The sequence below is a fragment of the Rhipicephalus sanguineus genome, chromosome 1, assembly GCF_013339695.2.
Source record: "Rhipicephalus sanguineus isolate Rsan-2018 chromosome 1, BIME_Rsan_1.4, whole genome shotgun sequence".
NCBI lineage: Eukaryota > Metazoa > Arthropoda > Arachnida > Ixodida > Ixodidae > Rhipicephalus > Rhipicephalus sanguineus.
This window is the reverse complement of record NC_051176.1, coordinates 131990526-132012324: the sequence shown is the minus strand read 5'-3', so window position 1 is coordinate 132012324 and position 21799 is coordinate 131990526. Positions and strand designations below refer to the sequence as shown.

The 21799-nt window shown below is 44.0% G+C and overlaps 1 long non-coding RNA gene across 1 annotated transcript; it reads left to right on the top strand.

The window, feature by feature from the left end:
* Window positions 1-16140: 16140 nt before the first annotated feature.
* On the top strand, window positions 16141-17656 carry LOC119386835 (uncharacterized). The gene is made up of 3 exons (XR_007416448.1): window positions 16141-16180; window positions 16671-16828; window positions 17540-17656. It is a non-coding gene; the product is annotated as an uncharacterized LOC119386835 (long non-coding RNA).
* The last annotated feature ends 4143 nt before the right edge of the window (window positions 17657-21799 follow it).

Genomic DNA, 21799 nt, shown 5'->3' with positions numbered 1-21799 from the left:
ACTGTAAACACGTCCGATGGACATTTCGGCATAGTACGAGGGCGGTCCGATAAGTACTTAGCCTCACCGCGAGAGGGCGACGCTATTCCATGAGACATATACCGACGTTGAGTACGTTCTCTTAGAGGGACACATGCGAAGGTGCAGTCGAATCGGGCTCGCGGTTTTGTTTTGGCCCCTTCAGGAAGGAGGTGCATTTCGTGTGTCCGTTAAAAATGGAAAAAGAGCAATATCGGTCGGTGATTCGATTCTTGTTTTTGGAAGGGAAATCGCGCAGCGAGATTAAAGAGCGACTGGATGCCGTCTACGGTGAGTCTTCTCCTTCGATGGCAACCGTCAAAAATTGGTTCAACGAGTTTAAACATGGTCGCACGTCGGTTTTTGATGAGCCTCGCCCAGGGGCCCCGCATACGGCTACCACGGCCGATAACGTGGCAAAAATCCACGACCTCGTATTGGCAGACCGCCGACTGAAGGTGCGCGAGATAGCTGAGACAGTAGGCATCTCAAAAGACCGCGTGGGTCATATCCTTCATGAAAATTTGGGCATGAGAAAGCTGTCGGCGCGATGGGTGCCGCGTTTGCTCACTCCGGACAACAAGCGCGTCCGTGAGACCACTTCAGAGCAGTGTTTGAAGCTGTTTAAGCGTAATCCGAAGGAGTTCCTGCGTCGTTATGTGACCGTCGACGAAACATGGATCCACTGGTACGCACCAGAGACCAAAGAACAGCCGAAACAGTGGACTGCACCCGGAGAACCTGCTCCGAAGAAGGCGAAGACTGTCGCATCGGCCGGAAAGGTGATGGCCACCATTTTCTGGGATTCTCAAGGTGTGATCTTCGTCGACTACCTTGAGAAGGGCAAAACGGTGACAGGACCCTACTACGCCGAATTACTGGGCCGATTCGACGTCGAATTGCAGAAAAAACGGCCACATTTGGTGAAGAAAAAGGTGCTCTTCCACCATGACAACGCGCCAGCTCACACCAGCGCCGTCGCCACGGCAAAGTTGGTCGAACTGGGCTACGAACTGGTGCCCCATCCAGCGTATTCTCCAGATTTGGCTCCGAGTGATTTCTTCTTGTTTCCCAACCTGAAAAATTCACTCGCCGGACAAAAATTTGAGTCGAATGAAGAAGTTATCGCCGCCACAGAAGCCTACTTTGTAGCTCAGGAGGAAACGTATTTTTCTGACGAGATCAAGAAGTTGGAGGATCGCTGGGTCAAGTGTATAGAGCTGAAAGGGGACTATGTTGAGAAATAAATCGACACCATTCCAAAAATTTCGTTTTTTCTTTTGAAGGCTAAGTACTTATCGGACCGCCCTCGTATACACACACGCCAAAACGACACCGGGTACTGAAACCGCGGCCTCAGCAGGATAACGCCATACGAATTCATAGACCGCAACGTCGACAACGTGCCTTTAGAATACGCTTATACACCTAAGTTAAAGCTATAGAACTAATTTCTTCATTTTTAAATTGCAGCTAATATATCTTGAAAGGGTTTTTACTGCACTAAAAAGACGGACAACAGAACACGAAAAAACAGGACGTGCGCAGACTCACAACAATATATATATATATATATATAAACCCGTTAAAAACCGTAGTTATGACAATCCCTAGAAAGAAAGCATATTTAAATTATTCTTATTATATTAACAATCGTGTACTTGAAAGAGTTGAGCAACATAAGTACCTCGGTATGATTTTCACAAGTGGTCTTCACTGGAATCATCACAAAGATTATGTGTGCGCTAAGGTCAATAAGTCCCTCTGGTGTGTCAGGTGCGATTTGCCATTTGCAACTTAAAAAACAAAATGTTTAGTCTATAAAACGCTAACTAGACCTATCAGAGAATATGTCTGGAATCCTTTCTCTCTTAGAAACATATCAAGAATTGAACAAATTCAGCGTCTTCCAGTCTGGTTTATATTCAGTAAATATCGGTGGATGGACTCTACTTCTCAACTGTGTGTACTAGCAGAACTACCCACAATACAGGCTAGAACTGAATGCGAAAGACTCAAATATCTTTACCTAACTATTAATCATCATGTTCACATAAAGCATTCAGACTATTTTGATATTCTTCGCAGTGAAACTTCTAGACATCGCCATTCAATGTTTCTTCGTGCTCCTGCTGTTCACACTGATTCTTTTAAGTAGAGCTTCTTCCCAAGAGCTATCAGCGAATGGAATTCTTTGTCGAAAGAAGCTGTTTCATCCTCATCTACCGATTTATTCTTAAAACAAATAGCTCATATTCTGATTTGTAACTAACATAGCATTATTTGTCTATATGTGATCTGGTGCATTTAATTTTATTGTATGGTTATGTCTCTTGGTGCAATTCATTTTGTCCCTTTATCTGTTAGATTTGATAACACAAGATAATTATGTTCTCTTTATAGAATGGTTGTTATGTATTTCTTTTCCACTCCTGTAACAGCCCTGTGTAAGGGCTGAGTATCTGTAAATAAGCAAATAAATAATTAAATAAACAAATAAATAAATAAATAGATAAATAATATATAGTTGTGAGTCTGCGCACGTCCTGTCTTCTCATCTTATGTGATCCGTGTTTCTAGCGCAGTGAAAAACCCTTCTTCGAGGTGAACTTCCTACAGCTAGCACAACTTGGCACTCTACTACAGCCAATGGAAGCTTTTTTTTTTTAACATTGCAGATTTTGATAAAAGTCGTATGACTGTTAGGCTTACGTCGTCTTTCGCACATGAACTCAACGTACTAAATCAGTGCAGCTGCCAAACGAACCAATGCTCTGCTGTTTTACACATGGGGACACCATGTGTAGACCAGCAGAGCATTGATTCGTTTGCCGTCTGCATTGATTTAGCGGCTACACTCTAGTGTCGGAGTCTGTGTGAGTACGAGTGAGTAATATCCAGGTGAGTTTGAGTACGAGTGAGTCCGGTTGAGAAAAAAAGTTTTGTGAGTCTGAGTCCTAGTCATTTTTGTTGAGGAAAACTTTGGTGAGTATGAGCCCGTGCGAGCCCGAAGGGTAAAATATAATTCATGAGTGAGTCTGAGTGACGTCCGCTTCTTTTTGCGACCCTTTGTCCTATCTACTCAACTTCAGCATTGCTATCAGCCTTATATCGGTTAACGTCTATACTCCCGTCAACTCAAACATACTTCAACGCACTAGCGTCCATATGCCAAATCGATATTTATTGATCAGTGGCATGAGTTTGGAAGGGAGAGGGAAGGGGGAGGATGTGCCTTGACCTCCGCGTTCACTCTTTCACGGGAAATTCATAAAGATATCTCATGTGATTCCTCTCTTTCAATAAAAATGTCTTTAATGGATTGGAACCATTGGTAACTCGTATATAAAGAGTGCTAAGTAGAGCCCCAATTGTGCGACATATTGGTGTGCAAGAGCATTGACAACATGGCCGAGAAAACCTAATTATAGGCTAACGGACTCATGAGTCGACTCACTCAGACTCCGAGCGAGTAATGTTTTGGTGATTTTGAGTTGGAGTGAGGCCGGTTGAGAAAAGTTTTAGTGAGTCTGAGTCCGAGTGAACCGAATGAGAAATATTTTGGTGAGTCTGGGTCCGAGTGAATCTGGATGAGGAAATTTTTGGGGAGTCTGAGTCCGAGTGAGCCCTAAGGGCAAAATATATTTTATGAGTGAGTCTGAGAGAGCCCCACATTTTTTGCGGACCTATGACCCGTACCGTGAAATATCCATCCAAAGACCGTCAAAACGCACGTGTCAATGCTATCCTTACAATGATCAACCCCCACCAGGCCGGGGTTTTCTTTGTCGACGCTGCCAAATACCGCAGACAGAACAGGTCTGCAATATCAGTTGTTGACGCGCGTGGAAAGCTAGTGAGTGCAGCGTCCATTTGTACGCAACAGGCTAAGGTGGCGGAAGATACTGCGATAACTAATAATATCTGGGGTTTAACATCCCAAAACCACGATATGATTATGAGAGACGCCGTAGTGGAGGGCTCCGGCAATTTCGACCACCTGTGGTTCTTTAACGTGCACCTAAATCTAAGTACACGGGCCTCAGACATTTTCGCCTCCACCGAAAATGCAGCCGCCGCGGCCGGGATTCGATCCCGCGAACTTCGGGTCAGCAGTCGAGCGCCATAACCACTAGACCACCGTGGCGGGGCATACTGCGATAACCTTGGCCATACATGTTGCCAAGGTTCCCACGACTATCTACTCCGACTCGCGTATGGCGGTCAGGTCTTTTTAGGCCGGACTAATATCGGAACAAGCAGCGAGCACCGTACATAAATCCTTTCACATCACCGTTACCAGTGAGACGGGAGGAGACGACATTTCGTGGTTCCCGGCTCGTGTAGACGGAGTCGTGTTAATGGGGTGGGGTGAAATCCCAGTGAGGAGGCTCACTGTCTGGCGTGAGATTTCAAGCACCGAGATTGTTCAGATGACCCTGCTCTCCTCCTGGATTGTACCCCAATAGACCCGTTATCCACATTTCACGAGATTACCTCGCATTACAGACTAAGCAGGAGGACCTTCCTTCTCCCTAGTTTCAAAGTGAATAGGGCTCAGTCGGTCACGCTCAGGTTATTGCAGGCGCGAACATATCTTACCCCTAGAGCGCTTAATCGTCTTGATCCTGACTATACGCAGTCATGCTCTAAATTCGGACACGATTCCTTCTCTTTTGACCACATGCTCTCGCTGTGCCCATTCAATGTGGGCTCCGGTCTGCACAGCAACACGAAGTCGAACGAAGCGCTTCGAAGTTCGGACTTCATTCTTCAACTACAGGCTGTCCAGAGGGCCCGGGTCGTCGCGAGAGTCACCACCTCCTGGTTCCATCCTGGGTAGTGTCCCCGACATGATGGGTAGCCCTAGGCCTCTCCCCCATCATTTTCCTCAGGATTATTCAATAATGTTCTTGTCACTATCACATTCTATAGTGTATAGCCACTGAGTATTGCACAGCGGCCAGCCTCGCATGTAGCCTGACCGCGGAGCAGTTGCTATCGTGGTACGCACTCTGCGAAAAGGAAGTTGTTACGATTAGAAGTGCATGACAATTTACCACCCACCCCTGCCAAACCTTCGAAGTAGCACAGCAAGGCGGACGATTGGGCGAGTTGGTGATTCATGATCGACGTAAGTATACTGCGCGGTAGTAAACACGGACGACAAGAGACACAAGGACAAGCGCAGACTATCAACTGAAGGTTTATTTTTCACAAACCACATATATATGACTGAAACAGAAAACACAAAAACCTACAAAAAATGAAAATTTAGCTCTTAACAATCAACAAAACTTGAACGTTTGATAAAAGCAGATTCATGGTCTATGTGCGTCACTTGCCAGATAACGTAGCTCTTTATCTAGAAGAGCTAACGACGGTTTGCTTACGCAGTTTGCTGGTTCCCGTGCCATTTTTTCCGCTTCGACGATCATACGGGTATGATCGTCTTTGTGCCTAAACATTACGACCGTGCTTTCGAACTGCGCATGGCAGCCACGCTTACTGACATGCTGAGCCAAAAAACCTTCACTGCCATTGCGTACATTGCATGCGTACTCGCGTAGGCGCTCATTTAGGCATCTCCCAATCTGCCCGATGTAACACGCACCACATGATAGCGGAATTCTATAAACTACCTTCGTGTCACATCTGACAAACTGGGTTTTATGCCTGACAGTGCAAGATCGTTTGGGCTTATTGTTTATACATGTCATTTTGGCTAGCTGAGAGAGCTTGTAAGGTGCCGAAAAAACGACCTTTACGCCCATGCGCTGACCGAGGTTTTGTCATCTTGTGAGATAGCTGGTGCTTGTAAGGGATTACCGCGACTTTGTCGCGTTTGCTTTTGTCCCTGTGACCAGTACTCTCTCTACTTCTGGGCTTTTTCTTCTTTTTTATTGTTTCTACCACAGAAATGAGAAGCGAATCCGGGTAGCCAGCTTCTTTTAGACGCTTAACTTGATTTTGAAAGCTTGTTTCCATCATATGGAAACATGATCGGTCCAGGGCATTAGTGAAGCAGGAGTTCACTATGCCTCTCTTAACCAACTTTCTATGCGCTGATTTAAAAGGCAAGAGCGGTTTCATGGCGCGAGGCTCATACATCCAGCATGTGTGATTCACGCTGAACATAAGTCTCATGTCTAAGAAGCGAATCCAGTTGTTCACTGGGAGTTCATGGGTCAGTACGAGTGGACTCAAGCAGTCACTAAAAGCTGCAATGACATCAGATGACAACCCAGTTACTCTAGCAGACTCACACTTAAAAACCACCAAGTAGTCGTCGACGAACCTGAAAATACCAACGACTTCCTGACAACTCAGCCGCTCTTATCAAACGTTCAAGTTTTGTTGATTGTTAAGAGCTAAATTTTCATTTTTTGTAGGTTTTTTGTGTTTTCTCTTCTGTTTCAGTCATATATATGTGGTTTGTGAAAAATAAACCTTCAGTTGATAGTCTGCGCTTGTCCTTGTGTCTCTTGTCGTCCGTGTTTACTACCGCGCAGTATACTTACGTCGATCATGTAGCACAGCAACTTCGGCACAGACCTCTGGAAATACGTAGGTTTTATTTTTAACAATACTCATTTTTTAATAACAATTCTATGACAGTAAGGCTCCTGTCATCCTGTCCTGTCCTGTCATCTTCGCACACAAACTCTATCTCAAGGCGCAAATACTCCATCGCAGATAAAATGACATTGACAAGACTAATTAACAAAACTCGTTCATTATCTTTTTAAGTAATGATTTGATGGCATATGTTTAAATTTGAAAGTTGTAGTGCATGCCAATTTATGGCATACCCATTTTTTAGAAATAATGAAATCTATAAGTAATTTGAGATATTCTTCATCGAAATTAAATGGCCACATCGAAACTGACCACGCTCGGCGCACAGGAAATGCGTCCTCTCTGTTGCGTCTGACCGTGTGACAAGGAAGTGACGAAATATGAATGAAGGCGCGGCGCGGCAGTGTTTTGTCTTGGTAAGTGGCCAGTCATGTCACATGCACTGCGGATCGCCTTACCATTGCGTATCATGTTTGGTGCTTGTATATTTATTTCGCGCTGTGCACAAGAAAGCCGCAATATCCACCCAATCTTTCTTTGTAAAGCATAAAACTCAAGGGTAGCCACTGCGGTGGTTCTTCTCGCAGACAGGCGAAATAGTTTTTTGAGCCTGTTTATAGTTTACAGAACAGATAATCACTACACGTCACAGGCACAGGACAAGTGGTCTACTTGTGTGCTTCATAAGACTTGCCGTTTTTCTTTACCAGAGAGAAAGAGAGAGCATTTATTAGAAGACTGAGAGGTCGGCCTGAACTAGTACGCTCCAGCCTGCTACTCTGCGCAGAGGAAAAAAGAAGGGGAAAAAAAGAATGACGAAGGGCGATAACGGGGAGAGGGAAAAATATTGGCCGCGTATCTGCGTGGTTCGCTGCAAATGTCGTCGAAAGACGATAGTCTTCTGCCGGTCGTACTGCATGAGCCCTCCTCCTATATGTTGAATCGCCGCATCTGGCTCATAGCGTCGCATTTTCAGCGCAACCTAAGAAACACTGGGTCTTTATAATTACGTATCTACGTATTTTCTATTAAAGGAACACAACATATAATACTTACGTATTGATGTTGCGCCTCAGATATGCGTAATATTTGTTTTTGATCCAGAATGTTCACAACTATGAACGCCGCTACCAGTTCAAGGTGGCTGGGCGTTCAGCAAGTGAACTTAAACTTTGGCCGGGTGGCTGAATTGGCTGAATCGTGGGATAGACAGACAGACAGACAGACAGACAGACAGACAGACAGACAGACAGACAGACAGACAGACAGACAGACAGACAGACAGACAGACAGACAGACAGACCCAAAATTTCAGCGTTCAAGTATCCCAAGAAAGACTATCGTCTTTAAAAGTGATGCCTGTACAATAAGCAGATTATCCTAGGACGCACAGAACCTGGTCAGGAAAATCTGCAAGCATATTGAAATACAGAAGTACACAGCTTACCCTTGGCGTGCGATGTGTGGTGGTTATCTGTTTCTTTACAAACAGGCGCGAAAAACTATTTTGCCTGTCTGCAAGACGGAGCGTTGCAGTGGCTGCCTCAGAGTTATATATGCTTCGCAGATAAAGAAAAGGCTGATATGGCGGTTTTCTTCCGCACAGCTCGAAAGACACAGATAAGCACCAAACACCACACGTAAAGTAAGTCGATCCGCGGGCGCAAGTGAGATGACTTGCCTCTTTTCACGAAAAGATACGGCCACGATACGCCTTCATTCAAATTTCGTCACTTCCTCGTCTAGGGAAATTCCGGTCTCACGTAACAGAGTGGTTCGCCGAGGCCCAAGCGTGACTGCTCCTCCGGGTGCCGCAACGATCTCAGCTGCTCGCAAGAAAATCCCCTGCTCTTTCAATTAACTAATTCAATTAATTTTGTTAGCTATCCTGGCAGTTAATTGGTCCTTATTCAAAGCGAAGTTATGCTGAGATATTATATGTGTCGAATATAACTCTGAACTTGAACCAGTTTCATGGATTTCGTAGTTTTTATTCTAACAGCGAAGCCGTTTTTTAGTGGACCAGTGGTGAGTAGTGCGATTTACCCAATTTCTGTGGCACATACCCCTTTAGGATGATTATAGTTTTTTTGTTCGTGAGCTCAGGACTAGACCACCAACTCTGGGCGATCCAGCAGTCGAAGGAAGCTGCCGAGAGACACGGTCTCTCGGCCGGCTCCTAGGCGGGAACCCAGCCCGGAAACAGGAAACTGAATAAAGTTGTTCACTGACTCATTCACGTCGGACAAGGAACGATTTGCTAAACAGCTTCACTGTTAAAATCAGCGTCGTCCGTGAGCGAGAATTACAGATAGATGCAAATAACGAAGAAAAAAAAAGTTCAGTTAGAGCGGGAATCGAACCCAGGAATGCCGCATGGCAAACAAGTGTTCTACCACAGAGCCAGGCCCGCTTTTTTTTTTGTTCTTTATTGACAGAGCCAGGCCCATAATCCAAATCACTTCGGAAAAAGCAAGATATGAATGCTATGTAGTACGAGGAGTGTCATTAACACGTGTAATATTTCGTGGCAGAAGCGCAGAATCGCACCAGGCGCCACACCATCTGAATTGCGCAACGAGTGGGTGGCGTAAGGTCTCACCCATTGTGAAACGCTTAGGTATGATTGATCACCATCATCAGCAACAACATCAACAAAGTGCGCATCTGCGCAGGTGCGCGTGCTGCTTTACAAACGCGTAGTGGGTACCTCGCCAACTCGCAAAAGGAAGAATTACGTTGTAGCGGGTACTTGGCAACTCTACTTGCAGCAGGTATTCTAGGATAGTTTGAAAGGGCCAATTTAGAGGCACGCAGACGTTCCTTTCCTTGCGGCACGGTTTAGGTATCCAACCGAGAAGCGAAGCCAGGCTAGCGGTTGAGAAGGCGATGCGAAAGGTGTTAGATTACGCTATCACGTTGTACTCTCGGAGGCGAAGCTCAAGCGTCCTCCAAGCTTTTGCAAGTATCTCACGAAGAAGTCAAACGTTAATAATTTTGTAAGTCGAATTCCTGCAATATTTATCTTACACAACCTATTTCTGGAAAGGAATGAGTATACTATATTCTGGCGAAATGCAAGCTAGACTGGGAATATGAATAAATTAACAGGCGCACTTTTAGGAGACTGAATGTTAGAAAATGAAAAGGAAACATCCCTTAAATGATAAAACATTACGCAAATAAATTCGTTTGGATTCTTGGAAGCTTTGTGGGCCTATTCGCATTGTTTGCTAAATCAAGGCTTCATCGCGCTCTCATCAATTGTTGTTTTGGGGTTGTTCAATTTTCTGCGCTTTCACGTGTACGTCTGACGCGAAATGAAGACTGCACACGGGGCTTCCTTGCCGTGTTCGACAGTCCAAAATGCTGACGCACTGGAAAGCCGATGCCTATACCCGCAGCCGCTCATTTCGGCACGATCCGCGCACTGATTGTTTCGCTCGAAGCACAATGGAGGGCGCTGCAGTACGGTAGAAGACGTATTCCACCGTCCCTACGACACGAAAATGCGGTGTTATGGGGCCTTTAGTAATAATAACTGTTGGGGTTTAACGTCCCAAAAGAAAGATGGAGTAAATTTTGAAAGCGCAGCTCTTAGGCGCGCGTTCCTGGGTTGAGCGGCGTCACCATCGGCGTCGGTGGCGAACCGAGCCAACATGTGTGTGCCACGGGAATTGGCCAAGCACACTGCCGTGCGCAGCAGGTACGAGTGTCAAATGAAAACGACCATGTGAAATTGAGAGAGAGAAAGAAATAGAAAATAGAGGGACAGAAACAGAGGGACAGTAAGAAAGCAATCGAAAGAAAGAGGAACAGAAAAATAGAGAGAAATAAAGACAAAAAACACAAAAATATGGAGAGACAGAGAAAACCATAGGAAGAGGGAGAAAGAAATAGAAAAAAAAAACAGACACGAGAAAGACAGAAAAAAACAGAGAGAAAAACAGAAAGAGAGAAAAAAGAGAGAAAGAGCGGTAGAAAAGGGCAGAGAAAGACATAGAAAGAGAAAGAAAGATATAGGAAGAAAAAGACACGGAAAAGAGATAGAAAAAACAGACAAGGCAGAAACTGAAATAAAAAAAGAAATAAAAAGGAACACAGAAACAGAGAGAAAGAAGCAGAGAGAGAGAAAGAAAGCGAAGAAACGAGGACGAAAGAGAGTGAACGCGGAGCCTGTCGATATTACGAGCCACTGGCCTCTAACACTGCAAACGCAAACTAGCCGAATTAGGCGTTTTAAGGGCTACAATCCTCCTTTATATTACCTTCATCTGGACAATACTACCTTAGGGTGTAATGAGGTGGGTGTAATAAAGTTCTGCGTCTTCAATTTTACTTCGTTAAGAAATTATGTGGAAGAAAGGAGGTAAATTCACTATCTGACGCCATTCGTCGAATGGAGTTAGAGGAACGAAAAACTCCCATCTCATTTCCTCTGGCATGTTTTCTCTTTTTTTTCCGAAGCTTTCCATAATCCCTTCAGTGCTGGCGGGCATGTATGCAGCTGTGCGGGGGAAAGAAGTAAAAGATAGAGGCGGCATGCTTCAGCGCACTAAAAATCCCTTGCACAGATAGCCCAGAGAAAGAGATATACGCGACCCTCCGAACGGCTGGAGAGGAAGCGAGGAAGCCCTTTGGCCTTGGCGGCTGCAGCCTACTGCGGCCCGCCCCCGCCAGGTCAAAAGCAAGCCAGACGAGGCGCTACCGAAGTGAAATGGGACAAAGCTTCGCGCCGCATGCGCGCGCGAAGAAAAAAAAAACAGAAAAAAAGAAACGTGAGGAGGGAGTCGTTCCCGCGGCGGCGCGATCGTCGTAGCTAGGCCGGCTAGGCCTTGTGAACGCCACTTCTCAACTGATCAGCTGTGTCGGTCGTGTGTGCGCGTTTTGTGCCCGCAGCCTCGCTGTGTTCTCGCCGCTGGATGTGATATGCGTGGTTTGACGACAGTGCGACATGCTGCGCTGCGAGTGCGATAATCGCGACGGCCTGTCGACTCAAGCGAGCGTGCCGCTGTGCATTACCAAGCAGATGATGGGCACCCTGCGTGCTCGGCACAGTCAGGAACAAAAATGGTAATACTGATGTTCTCTCTCTTTCCGAGCCCTTATCGTCGCTTATGCACCTGTAGATGACCTTCTGCACATTGCGTCGCTTGAAAAGTGCAATGAAAAGCAAAAAAAAAAAGAAAAGAAAATTGGCATGTAAAGCTTGCGAAACGCCCGCCAGCGCACCATGAGCATGGCATGTAACCCATGCCGTACATTACACGCATGTCATTCATTGTTTCCATGTTACCAGCTGTCATTTATGTACGTCATACAGTCACGTCACGCTATACAAATCTTGGTATGATAATATCAAGTTAGAGAACCGGACGCGAGTGCACCACGCTCCATGCCGTAAATGACATACATGTCGTTATTTTCATGTTACTATATGTCATTCCCAGACAGCACGAAAAGTCCTAAGGATGCCCCAAACAAGTACCGAAGTCCCACATCCAATAAAGGAAGTCATATGGGTGTCCCGTAGACTTCAGCGAACGGATGTCCATTAAACATCCCAGAAGAGGACATGAATGGGTGGATGCTTACATGCCTCACATCACATATGCGTTTTTAATCTACTTACTCATATTAGCACACATATATGTACGTTGTCTTCATGAATTAATAATGCACTTTTCCAGCGATCATTGTTTATAATCGCACCAATACATATATAGAACTTGCGCAACCCTTCACAAATAATTAACATATGTATTAATTAAACAGGCGAGAACACATAACGGCTCTTGTTTGCTGAAGTTTTGCATACTAATTATTCTTTCGTGCAGGCCTGAATAATTAAGGCACGTCCAACTTGAGCAACGTCATAGTATATTACGTGATGTGCTGTCGTGCTGCGCGTTGCTCGTTTATTCGGAACCACATATATGCATGCGATCAACCTTGCCCACTAAACTGTTTCAACGTACTTAGCCCGGATGGCACACGAAAAAGTCCAATATAGTTAAACATTAATGGGGATTGAAACCGTCCCATGTAACCGCTCCGTTCGAGAAGCGGCGAGCAGTTTCGGTTTCAGTTCTTTGAATGTATCGTTTTACATGTACACTGCTCTTAAATGGGCCGGCGAAAAATTATAAAAACGACGACTTTGTAATTCGTATTTGAAGTGCGCTGTAGTTTCTTAACTTTTTTCTTTTATTTTATGCTCATTATATGTACGAAAACATTACGAGAATGCGGCTGTGGCTGCAGTCTGTTTCTATAGTTCCGCATTTGAAGCGTGTTCTCTGCGTCTTTGCGTGCACAACAGTTACAATTCGCGCGCACTCTGAAATTTGGGTTCGCGGAGCTGGTTGTAATCGAAGGTAAGTGTTGTTTTCCGACTGTTTTTTGATTTGTCAAGCGTGAAGATATACGTGTGTTGGCCTTGTGTTTTATCTTTAGAGCTTGCATACGCTAGGCGGGAAGCGCGCGCCATGGAAAGCGAATACGAGAGTAAGTTATCGTTGCATTTATCATTCTTCCACGTTTGTTGTGTTCATCTGCCTTTTGTAATGTGCAGTGCGATGCTATACTTTAGACGTCACCCGCTTAAACAGCACGACAAAAGTGAGTTTAACGGTTACCACGTGGTTCACCAAGTGGTTTACCACTCTTCTAGTCGCCTAAAGATGGCTTCCATGTCGAGATCGACTGCTGATCAGTCACGCCGTGCAGGCCGATGTGCGCGCAGTCTTGGTAGCTGCTGGCGAATCTTTTAACGCGAAGGAGAATCTTTCACGTGTGGCTTTTACCTCCAATCAGCCAGAAGTTCCCGAACCACCTCTGAACCGTTCCCTCGGCCAAGTTGCCAGTGCCGGCATTTATGGCGGCATGCTGGAATCTTGCGACTAGGAGTACCATACTGGTGACAACATGCACAGCGTTCCCGTGGAACCCGATAACGTGCCCGACGGGTGCCACAGGTGCCTTAGCCTACACAGCAGGACACTGCAACAGATTCTAACTCAAGTATATTGAAAGAACTGGATATCGCATCGTTGAGAGAAGACTTGTGACAATGAAGCTTAGAGTCAAGTGTGCCTCACGATGCCGTCATAAATCTGTTAAAGGTTCTTCGCTCGTATTCTTGCATGTGTGAGCTACCAAGTAGCGCCAGAGTGCTTTTGTCCACACCAAGAGTGCCAAATGTCACACTACTGCTGGATTCTGGACATTATTGTCATTTTGGTTTGCGTGAAGGGCTTTAATCTGCTCTCAGACATGTTTACCATGTGCCCAATGCCTGTGGTCTGTTTTATGGTCAGGCTCATCGCACATACCAGTACCCTCAACTCTTACTGCGGCTGCAGGGCCACACACGGAACCACGCATGTTTGGTATGTCATTCTGGTTTCACATAGCAATTTTTATATTGCTGCGGTTAGGTGTTTGCTTTTGCATTGTGCGGCAAGGTGGAGTGCGAACTATCGTTTCTATGTTTTAGGTGCTTTGCACATGTTGGAAGCTGCCAACTCTTTTATGGAACTGCAATCCCATGGTATGTCATTTATGCGGTATACATCATTATGTTGCTGTTATGCAATGTCTCCAGTTTTTACCTTGTTTTGTTGTACAGTCATTGTGCTATGGCCAAATGCCTGTGGTCTGTTTTATGTTCAGGCTCATCGCACATACCAGTATCCTCAACTCTTGCTGTGGCTGCATGGCCACACATGGAACCGAGCATGCTTGGTATGTCATTCTGATGTCTTATTGCACGTTGCTGTAGTTTATTTACATTTACTCGTTAAATTGAGAATCCTTTGCCCACTTCAGGTGTTTTGAGCCTGCCTGTCTGTCTCTGTACCTATTTCATCTCCGTCTGCCTCTCTGTGTAACTCTAGATGTTAACTTGTGGTGTGAATTATGTTCAGATTCATCTTACAGTCCTGGACCCGCATATCTGACCGGGGCTACAAGGTCACAAACAGACCCACAAGTGCTCGGTATGTCATTCACCTTCTTTAATGGTTACAGTCCATAATGTTCTGTGTCCTTGGGTTCTAAGGGAAAAATTCCCGTCTTGTTTATGTGTTTTCTTGCTTCATGTTTACTTGAGGCAAATGTTTCCTTTGTACTGTAGATGTACTATTCACATATGTGATAATGCATGCCCAGAAGAGTGAAATTAATTCCACGAGTATTGTTCTTTTGTGTAACGTGTTGGAAACGGAAGGTGATATTCTTAGCACTAAATCAGATTAGTTTTTTAGTTGGTGTTGCTGGCTTCATGATGGAAAAAATTATGGCAGAACCCATCTTACAATGACTGTCACCAGTAATACGATTTGTGTTCAAGCAGTGTAACAGCCTGCTGTATTGCTCCACCTCCATCTCTTGAGCTCATGTATGTGGGCAGTGTCCTATTTCCTTCATATATGCTATGTATCAGCATAAATAGAAACACAAACTGCATAGCTTCTGAACAGTGTGCCCCACCTTGCTCTGGTTTCATGATAATAGTATTAGTCTGAGCATTCATTACCCTCCCCTATGCCGCAGCCACATAGCACAAATGAAAAAAAAATTGTATGTTGCTGCTGGCATAACATACTTTCCCATTGTCGTTGTGACACAGTGACACACTACCATGAGTCATGTTGAAGAGACAGGGCGTGCAAACATGAAGACAAGAAAGAACTCAAGACACCACAAACGCCTTGACATCTTGGATTCTCTCTTGTGTCCATGTTCGTCATTCTTCAGCTTTCGTCAGCTTTCTGTCATTCTAACGATAAGTTAGTGGCGCAGTTTATCCCTTCGTTCTTCTTTAGGAGCATGCCTCATCATTTGAGCAACGATGGTTGCTAATGTGCAAGCGGTGACTTATAAAAACATTTGTGCTCGTGGTGCTGCTGCAACATCAATCAAATCGTAGATCCTCACTTACACTGTTATCACCAAGCCAGTGTCGCAAAAACTGCAAAGAAGGCTGTACGTAGATTTCAATTATGTTAAAGAACTCCAGGTGGTCAAAATTTTTGGCTCGATAATCATGTCGTGCTTTGGAACGTAAAACCCCAACAATTCTTAATGCAAAGGAGACTCATGCTTTGCTGTTAGCGCTCCTACAAGTAACTCTCAGCAATGTTCATGACTGTTTTTTTTATGTGTTGCCATATAATTCACTGAAAAGTTTTAAAGCTATATTTTGAATATAGGTTAACCTATAGCTACCTGGAACAGCAAAGCACTTTGAACATTACAAACCTTTAGTTACCTTAAGCCTAGCTATGTTCGAATTATTGCGGTAGTTTTTCATCTTAAGACATATTGCTGAACTGAAAACTCTCATAACACTGATGTCATCAATTCTTTTTCAGCTTTCATGGAAAGGATACAACATGTGTTAAATAGCATGAAGCACACCCAGCAAGCCCATTTGCAATATTTCAGCGAGCTGCTAAGTAATGCCGACAGTGCAGCTCCGCACCCTCATGGCCTCCCAGACCTGCCTTTCTCGAATGTGGCGGATGTTCTTGCGTATAAAGAGAAGCTCGAGACAGACAGCAAAGCTCATGATCAAATGGTAATTTCTCTGCTTCATGGCCTAAGCTCAGTATAATGTTGCCTGTCTTGTAACTACAGCATGCTGGAGTGACTAGGCATTTATAAATTCATGTGAATATTACTTATGACAGTCGGATTAATGACGTACCAGGCACGTAGCCAGAATTTTTTTTCGGGGGGGGGGGGGGGGCCCAAGGCCTATTTATTCGAAAGAAAGTCTTTTCATGGCAAAAAGAAAAAAAAATTGCCCGGGAACATAAAAGGCTGGACGAATTTCGGGGGGGGCCCGGGCCCCCCGCCCCCCCCCCCCCTTGCCTACGTGCCTGTGACGTACTGTTGAATTTTTACATAGCTAGCTGCGTATGACAGTTCTAAACAATTTAAGTAAAGCTAGAAGCCAGCTTGTATTTCTTTATTACCACAAGATCATTTAGGTTGCAAAACATTCAAAGTAAACTGGATCCCAATGTGTCTTTCTAGCTGTATATCTTCTTGTTTCCTTTTAACAGAAAAAGCACATGGCTGTACAAGGGGGAGATTCGACGAAACAGAAAAGAACATGTGTACTGCAGTCCCTCCTCAGCTGGAATGCTGCAGTGGGCTTCAGTTGGTTTGGCACAAAGTGAAAGAAAATTCTGTGAACTGCACCTCTGCAAGCTGATGTGCGGTGAGTCAGGTGTAACAAGCTTGATATCACTTGGTTTTTTGTGAAATCTTCTGGTCAAGCAGTATACTCAATATAGCTAGGTTGTCTATTTATACTTTGCTGCAATTAGTCCTGGTATTTACTGTCAGTTTTTAAGTGTGTAGTACTTTTGGGGCCCGGGCTGCCGTATGCTGTCATCGCTTGGCATAATGCAGGCAAAACCGCGTATAGCATAGCCATCTATAGAGTAATGAGCGCGTGATCGCACTAAAGGGGTCTTCCCCTTGTTCTTCGAGCGCCTTGATGATGATATTAAGTGTGGAGCACATTAGGGGCCCGGGCTGTCGTATGCTGTCGTTGCTTGGCCTTACGCAGGCAGAGCCATGTAAAAAATAGAAAAAAAGAGGAAGCAAGCGAGAAATAGACAGAGAGAAAGAACAGGAAGAGGTAGAAAGAAAATTAGAAAGAGAAAGAAATAGATAGAGAGGAAGGAATAAATAAAAATAAAAAGAGAAGAAAAGACAGCAAGAGGGAAAAGGAGGAAAAAAAGAGAGGCGGAAAGAAAGAAAAAACCGAAGAGAAACAAAGAAGGCTGCCCAGCTCCGCACTTCCTACAGGCTTGACACCACACATGCGAAGCTGCCTTAATTTCTAGAAGAGTGCCATACCGGCCCAAGTTTTGTGTGGTGTGCAAAACTTATAGGAACGATAATATTGCTTTTGTGCATGCAGGCGTGTTGACTAATGACATCCGAAACCCGAATGCGACCCTGAAGGATGTGGAGAAGGCTGCGATGACCTGGTTCCGTCATGCTGCTGAGCGGCTGGCCGCGCAACAAAAATAGTTTTTTTTTTTTTCAACTAATAAGATAATCCTGAAGGTCAGTTATTGCAAATTCTCTGCATTGCGTGTATTAAAATTTGTGTTGCTTTTTTTTCACCACTGTTTCATTCCTTCTTTGTTGTTTCTTGTTTATGTATGCCATATTCAGTGCCATCATTTTTCTGGTGAATTGTTTCCTGTGCTGGAACTGAACTTTTTGTTTCCTAAAACTTCATTTTCTTACTTGCACACTGCCTGTAGATTGAAGAGCAAAGAGTAATTAACTGCACCAATAGTGTAATGCTAAAATCAGGTCCACTACATAGTACATTGTTCAAAAAGAGCCCTGCAGTAATCGCAAAAGCATCCGAGCAAGCAAGTACAACCCTGAATTCCGCACTAGTAGATGAGAATTAAACAAGTTGTGTGTGCTAGTAAAGAAATTGTGTTTCAGGAAATCAAAATTTCAGTTAGGCTAAGGGAACGACAGAGCAAGAAAGTGATTACTTTAAGCTTTTTATTAACAGTTCCAGTGAGGAGAATGTTTCCTAATGATATATATGTGTGCCCTTTATGCATGGCAAATGTGCAGTAAAATAAAGAATTCAAACTTCTATTTGCATGAACTATATATTGTCTAAGTAAGTTATAGTGTGACATTAAACTAGTGTCATACATTTACAACAGATCCAGAAATACTACGAGTATTTTAAAAATACATTTTTCTGTCTGAACACGCCTAACTTTAGCCATTTTCAGAAAAGTATGATATGTGTTGCACTTGTCCTACTGCTTTTTCTGTACTCATCTCTGTTATAGAACTGTTACAGGATCATGGAATTCAGAGCTTTTATCATTGGCTTCTTTACGTGTGCTTGAAAGCGCCTTCAAGCTGTTCTTTAATTCAGGCTTGAAATTGAAATACATAGGGCAAGATCCGTTGTTCTTCTATTTTACATTGGGAACTTTTACATGCAAAGTGCTCTGTAGGCAGATGTGTGGGGTTCTGCCCTTGCAGCAGTGTTTTCAGTGTTTTGAAGATTTAGAAAATAAGCAAAGAAGAAAGCAACAGAACCACTGAGCATATTATAGGCCTGCAGTCACATGAAAAAGCAGGAGTGAATTGCATTGCTGGAAGAGTACGTGCAGGGGTTTTAAAAACATTCAAAGAAATGTAAGGCTTTCAAAAAAGCAGTTCTTTATATTAACTAGCATGTGCCCTTTAAATGCTGCATGTACTGATAATGGAATGTGCAACATCCAAATCTAATCCCAATATCATCCCGAGATGTCCTATGGGGAGGAAGTCCTATGGATCCCGTTTTTTGTCTCATTTTGGAGGCTTCCTGGAGGTTTGCGGGAATTATTTGGGACGTCCTTAGAACTTCCCACACATCCTAAGGAGCGCATTCTAGGTGTATCCAAAGGACGCCATTGCGTTGTCTGGGTTTATGTTCGTCGCACAATCACTTCACGCTATATCAATTTAGGTGAATGTCAAGCTAGTGAACCGGCCGCGAGCGAACCATGAGCGTGGCGTGTGTACATGACATGCATGTCATTATTTCCATGTTGCCAGCTGTCATTTATGTTGGACGTACAGTCACACTGCACAATACCAATTTTGGTGTATATGAAGCAGGCGAAACGGCCACTAGCGCCCCCGAGACCATGTTGTCAAAATAGCGCCATACATGACAAGCGTGTCATGATTTGCACGTTAGGAACTGTCGTTTCTGTGCGTCATACACTCTTGTGATGCCATACGTATTTTGGTAAATATCAAGTTAACGAAACAGTCGCAAGAGAACCAAGACAGTGACGTGTAAATCATGTCGTTAATGAAATGCATATCATGATTTTCAAGTTAAGACCCATCATTCATGTTCTTCATGCAGTCGTATCATGCCACACGAATTTTGGCATACATCCCATTAACGAAAGACCCACACGAGCTATGAGTCGTAGGCGGCTAGATAGATAGGTAGATAGATCCGTTCAAAGTCGTAGAAGTGTTTAACAAATGCTTCGCATTTAGGTCGTTAAAATCAGATAGCAATGATGTGTGATGCATGTTTTGGAACTTCTGTGAATATCACTCATGCTTCATACGACCAGTCAATCGACCCAGGAGTGCGCCCTGATAAAGTTGTTTGCACGATATAATTTTCTTGCCTCCGATAAAGCATGAATGAGGCATGATGCTTTCAGGGAATATACATTAGAGCAAAAGGCCATGGTTATCACATTGTCACATGATGGAATGTGCATAAAGGACAACTTTGTTTGCGATTTATTCCTTTCTCCATCTTCATTTGTTTGTTTTAATCCTTCGTCATCGTGTCAATTTGCGCACATTGACATGTGACAAGACCGTGCGCTCTCATTTTGCAGCATCTACCTTGGATGCAGTCAACTACCCTGGACATCTTTCTCCCGCCATGCAACTGTGAGAACCCACCGAAGCACTGATTGTCAGGAAGTGAAAAGACTTTTCAGCAACAATTTTGCATTGCGCACTCTGCCCCTCTCCTGAAATAGCATATTAAGGTACATAAGCACTGTACCTTCATACATATGCATCAAGGAACAGTGAAATAGCACATCAAGGTACATTAACATCATTAGCTTGGATTCATTTAGCTAGAACGAATAAATCATGTTAAAGCTATACAATGACGGCCATATGATGTGACAGACATCTGCTAAGTGCAGTGTGTATTGTGAAGCACGTGCGTTTTATGGTATTGAATGAATAGATAAATGTTTATTCCAGCAAAATACAGGAAATGGGCCTCAAGTGAAAAGCGACAATGGTAGCTTGAGAAGTGCACAAGGCCCAGTAGAGCAAAAAGAGAGACAGAGCAGCAGAAACGTGTGCACGTTCAAAGGCAAAACATATACGCATACAAAAAGAAGCAGGAAAGACAAAGCAGAAGAAACGTGCACATTCAAAGGCAAAACACCCACGCCATCTGCAAAGTAACAAAATCAAAAAGGGTGAACATTTACGTTAGTGAAAACAATGAAAATCAGAAAACAGTGAAAACAGAAAAGAAGGAACGGCCATTCAACGGCATGGAAGGAATGCAACTTCATTGGTCACGTATCAACAGTGGAATTTGCCGAGGTTACATGTGCGTATTCTTAGCCATTAGGAGATGTGCAAGGCTAATTTAATCGCATTGATATAAGTCAGCTGTTGAGTCTGCTGAACCAGATTATTGAATCATCTTGTTTACTCCCTCTCGTTAATTTGCTGTTTTGCATTATGTTGCCATAGTTTTCAAGGTCAATACATAGTATCATGACTGTTGACACAATTTGACAAGGTGAAAGCGCTGTTATTGCACCCAGGCCTTAGTTTATCCTCATTAGAAGTGCGCTGTTTATTTTTGCCATGGTTCAGTGCCAAGTATCCCAATCTTCACTCCTAAACAGAGTAGGTGCGGTTAATCAAGACCTTGCTAACATTCACAACCCTTTTAAAGTGTACTTATAATGATAACTTTACTGACATCAAAAACTACCCACATAATGGTAAACATGGCAAGAGTACACTTCTGGTGCTGTTTCGCATTTTTTTACATCCGTTTGTTTTTCGCCCTGTGCACACGAAGTGAAACGCTCACAAGGAAATACTTAGCAGCATCTCAATTTTGTATTTATTTCGTGTTTTGACAAAATGTCTGCAATAAGGATAGTCGAGTGCGAATCTTCGGTAAGACATTCATTTTTATGTATACAGAAATCTTAGTGGACTTCTTTTTTGTGTAATTTTCAGGAATACACTTCTGGCAAAGCAGCAAGTGTTGCTTGCCCACCAGTCTGTGTTCAAGACAAGTGTATTGTGGGCATGAGTGTCGGCAGGATTTTGTCCTGGGGGTGCAAGGCGGCGTAACGTGTCGGCCTGGTGAGCAGGAGAGCATTGGTGTAGCTTGGGTGGGTTCAAGTGCTGGTGTGTCTTGATGGCGGCAGGTGCCCTTTGTGCATACCCCTGCCGACACACATGATTGTGGGAACACCCCGATGTGCCTCACTTTACACTATGTCGAACAGCTCATACATCTTACCACATTTAGGCCAACACTGGTATTGATGCAGAGTGTTATGCGCAATACTGCGTGCAACCTTTCTGATATCGTGTGCATTTGAACATTTCGCATTGT